Here is a 4,816-nt window from a genome sequence, read left to right as displayed (position 1 = left end):
TCAATGGCATTTAAAAAATACCTATGTTGACCTCACCACTGAGCTACCTTGTAACAGGATGTACGAGGCCCTTTGTGGCCCCCTGCTGAAGGACCCACAGTCAAACTACACTCTGCTCCAGGAAAGGCACAGTGAAGATGAGTCCTCCAGGCCTGCCCAGAGAGGCTGCACAGAAGCAGCCAATCAGAGCCCAGTAGGCTCAGATAAAAGGAGCTGCAGGGCTATAACAGGTCAGTTTCTGTCTGAGACCAGAAGAATGAGGAATGGTGTACCTGTCTGGCCAAAGGGGCTTGAGGGACAACCAGAGATTGGTTCTGGCTGCATTTGCTGAAGCTGGGAGATAGAGTACCTGAGAACTTTAACCCTAAGGTAAGGGATGAAGATAAAGGGGCAAGGTGCGAAGAGGCCCATGGAAGTAGTGATGAATTTGAGCGAGCGGTACATGGCTGCTGTGTATAGGGTTCCTGGGTTGGAACTTGGAGAAGTGGGCAGGCCTGTGTCCCTGCCCCCCTCAGCAAAGTGGTGTAAAACTCAAGATGGGGACAAGGCTAGTTTGGAAGCCAAAGTCAAGGGCTGAATTTAAAGGCCCAGAACTGGAGGTGTAGACCCTGGTGAGGCCAGACAGACAGTTTTGTTGGACTCATTGCTATCCCAGAAGGAGTTCTTTTTGATTGTGTGACCTGGCTGGAGGGCTGAATCACTGAAGGCCTGCCAAGCAAGGCTGACAACTTAAAGGGGGTGCCAGCAGCTGGAAGAAGCCTGCAGAACTGCATGCAGCAGTAAGAGGTGAATATCACCTGTAACTTACCTGAACACACAAGAAGAAACTGCTCATCAAATAAAGGGCAAACAGCATATATAATTGTATGAATTAGTCAAGAATTTAGTAGAGCGGAGGGGGACTATAGATACCTCATGTTGTTAAGGATTTAAGTTCCCTTCCGTTATCATCCACTGAGGAAAGAAAATGGACTGCCAACATCTCTGTTACATAGAGAACAAAGGGATGAATTTAATCTACAGCAGATCCCTTGGAGATAAGAAACGATTCCCCTCCTGGCAGTTCAGAAATGAAGCACACTAAGAACAAACACAGAAGTGATGGATGTTAAAGGATGTATTAATTGCAAACATAAGATTGTAGCCAGGATATAAAAGGTTAAAATGTCCTGCCCATGTAATTGAATACCATGTTGTTGACATCCTCCAGCAGTTGTGATCCTGGATCAAGACTAGTTAGCTGGCAGTTGTTCCTGTTGAGTTTGAAATATAATTTTAAACACATAGTGTGAACCTCAGACTATGACGCATCCTTTGAGAGAGCAAGTTGCTGGGTACATACACTCTGCACATTACTGCTGCATGCTTTTCCTCTTACTAATTTTTGTCAGCCTCATGAAAGCATCACATCTTAATTTTTTAAAACCCTTCCAGGTGGATCATTTATATTCACTTCTAAATGAAAACTCACAAGCTTCCAAAGATCCTAAGCAATAGCAATATCATATTGTGATAAATGTGGGGCTCACCTCGGACTGCATCCTTGCCATCTTGCTGCACACCAGGTAACTCACAGCAGCAGTGAGGATGGAACTCCCGTCCTCCTGTTCCAAGAACACAGGCCCTTACGACAAGCTAAAGGAGAATCTCCCATTAGCAGCGTGGGAACTATGAGACACAGATTAGCAGGGCCGATTCCATCCATACACACTGCCTAGCTCATTCCAATATAGAAAGTTAAGCAACACATTTTCAGAAGATTTGAAGGTGAAATCTTGGGATGGTTTTTATTTGACACTCCAACATATATATTTGATGCAACTTCAAAAGTTGGAATGTCAGGGCAAGCAATAGCTCAGAGAACAGCAAATAACCTTAATTTGAAAGATCTTTTTAGATTTGCACCCCTGGAAGTTCTGACAACTCTCTATCGCCTCAGTCCACTGGCAAAGCCAATGTCGCACTCATTAGGGCAGCACGGTATCCTGGAAAATAAGAGGCCAACATTGCTATCTCTTGGGCTTTCTCTTGTAAAGCAGAGGAAGAATGTGTACACTTTGACAATAGAAAGTGTAGCATATACAACAATTTGCTCTTAGACCAATAGGGGTGCTATAACTCAACTTAAAGGTTTCCCATTCCACAGCATGCACTAGGGAGCACTCACTGTATTTTGGTTGAGACACTGAATACATGATGGGTGTCTTATGATAGGTTATATTCCTCCCCTTACCCCGCCCCATATGCTTTAATAACTAAGATCCCATCTGCACTTAGGATTCTATGGCAGCAATCACAGCAGTATCTCTGGACATAATTATGCTGAAACGAACACCGTCCTTAGGGACACATTTACCTCGCTGTCACCCCACAATATTTCAGACAGTCCCATCTTGGGGCATAGAGGAGGATCAAATAGTGTTTTAATCATGTTCCTAAATCATGCTATAGACTTGCTAAAAGCCAATGTTAACGATTCAGAAACATAGTTACCATGTGGTTTGCACCTGTTTACACCATCAGACCAGACTGGGTTAACATGTCAGAGCGCCATGTTTTAACCAGGACACAGTGGTGAAGGCAGCCCTTTGAGCACAGCAGAGGGATTTCTCTCTAATGTACAATAGAAGCCCTATAATTGATTTTTGTGTGTTACAAAAGTCTCTTTCCCCTGACCCTCACCCCCTTAAGCAACAAAACCTCTGCTATGATTACAACTCAGTGGATCAGTCACCTGCTGTACTCTACCTGCTGGCACAGACAAATGGCTTGGCATGAAGCACTGCTATTTTCTAATCAAAACAATCCCATTATTTCCACTCAGACCAGTCTGATAATCAAAGAGCTCTTTCAAGCAAAATGTTTTCTTTGTAGATGCAGTGTTGAAGCAGAGCGTACAATGGTCCTCCATATATCTCACAGCTAGGTATAAAGCAAAATCCACCAGGCTCTGAGGGTCAGCAAGTCCATATTTAATAGGCTATAGTGTACTGTTGAAAGGGCTGTAATTAACAGTCCTTCTGAAACAGATTTAGCACTTGCTGATCATCTCAAAGCACTCTCCGAACATTACCGGACTAAGCCCTGTGAGGTAGCTATTGTGGGTGTTTCTCACATTTTACAGAGAGGAAACCAAAGCATGAGAAACGAAGGTCAACGTTTTCCCAAGTGGCCTCTGATTTTGCATGTCTTGATGCCAACTTTAGACTTTGGAGGGCTGATTTTCAGAGGTGCGAAGAACTCACAGCTGCCACTGACTTCAGCTGGGAATAGAGGTGGTTCAGCACTTCTGAAAATCCATCCCTGGATGTCTCAAGTTGAGCATCCAAAAACTGTGGCCACTTTTGAAGATTTTGCCCTAAGTGACGTGCCCAAGGTCACACATTAACTTAATAACAAAGCTCCTAGCTCCTATTCCCAAGATGTTTCTCCGAGACGTTGTTGTACCTCTAATAAGCAGAGGCTTCTAGCACCTTAGAAACATAACACATCGTGTAAGAACATAAGCCAAATGACAACTAGCATTATCATTATTACAAATGGTGCAAATACGGAATTTGAGAGTTCCTTAATTGACGAGCGAGTCCATGCTCCAGACAGATCATGTTGATTTTTTATTCAGAACTGTTGCTAAAATAACAAGATAGAGTGTCTGGAAGACTCCAATAGTGTGTCATCAGGAATCCATAATTTTATCTTAATTTCTTCTGCCATACTTGTAGTGGGCCTGGGCCCTGAAGTTACTGGGTCCAAACTCGTTCCTGATGTATCACAGCTGAAGTCAGGAGTTTTCCAATAGAGATTAATCTGGATCATTGAGAGGAGCCTGGACAGTACCTTCCAACACTTAGCTCATGTAAAGGCACAGTCACTTGAGTGAGGCTAAAAAATTACCCATGCCAAGATGTGGTCAAATTCTGCACCCAATTTCACTTAGTGACACCCTGGGTAACTCAGTGGGGCTGCATGAAGTTCAAGTCCGTGCAGAATGTGTTCCAGAAACAGAAGCATTAATGTTTGAAAAGAAGCACTAAAAAGTACTACAGAATACTTAAACTGCTCTTGCAATCAGGGCTGGCCCTAGACCAAATGGCACCCCAGGCAAGGAGCGTCTTCAGTGCCCCCGTCCCCATTTGTTAAGCTTTTGAATACCTTATTTTTTATTGAATTTGTAGCCCATTTCACAACTTTGATGCACGATTTATCCCTGTCATATAGGATGATAAATGTGTATGCTAGGATCTGTACATCTGTATTTATTCATGCCATATAAAAGCAGATAAAAAAATTCATTTCTTTTAAGCTTATAGAAACTTTTTAATTTTTAAGAATAACTGAAATGTACTAACATCAAGGAATTGAACTGTGCGCCAGCATTGGGTTGACCAGTATTAAATAACATTATAGTAGGTTTCAGAGTAGCAGCCATGTTAATCTGTATTCGCAAAAAGAAAAGGAGTACTTGTGGCACCTTAGAGACTAACCAATTTATTTGAGCATAAGCTTTCGTGAGCTGTAGCTGTAGCTCATGAAAGCTTATGCTCAAATAAATCTGTTAGTCTCTAAGGTGCCACAAGTCCTCCTTTTCTTATTACAGTAGGTGACAGCCTTAGAATGTTACGCCTAGTCCTTTAGTTCAACAGCTCACTTTTCTCACCTTTGCTCTCGCAAACTGAAGCACAGCATCCAAGAGATCCAAACACTGGCCAATGGCATTTTCAGTTGATAAAAGGAATCCATATACAGAGCACCGGAAACATTTTACTTCAGACATTCCGTTTCCCCTTTTGTCGCGAACAACAAAAACATCACCTTG

The 4,816-nt window shown here is 42.8% G+C and overlaps 1 long non-coding RNA gene across 1 annotated transcript; it reads left to right on the top strand.

The window, feature by feature from the left end:
* Positions 1-257: 257 nt before the first annotated feature.
* Positions 258-4,114, top strand: LOC122465801. Its single transcript, XR_006290859.1, has 3 exons — positions 258-369; positions 1,435-1,565; positions 3,723-4,114. It is a non-coding gene; the product is annotated as an uncharacterized LOC122465801 (long non-coding RNA).
* The last annotated feature ends 702 nt before the right edge of the window (positions 4,115-4,816 follow it).

This window comes from Chelonia mydas, chromosome 5, assembly GCF_015237465.2.
Source record: "Chelonia mydas isolate rCheMyd1 chromosome 5, rCheMyd1.pri.v2, whole genome shotgun sequence".
Taxonomy (NCBI): domain Eukaryota; kingdom Metazoa; phylum Chordata; order Testudines; family Cheloniidae; genus Chelonia; species Chelonia mydas.
The sequence above is the reverse complement of the archived record's forward strand: the minus strand, read 5'-3'. Positions and strand labels throughout refer to the sequence as shown.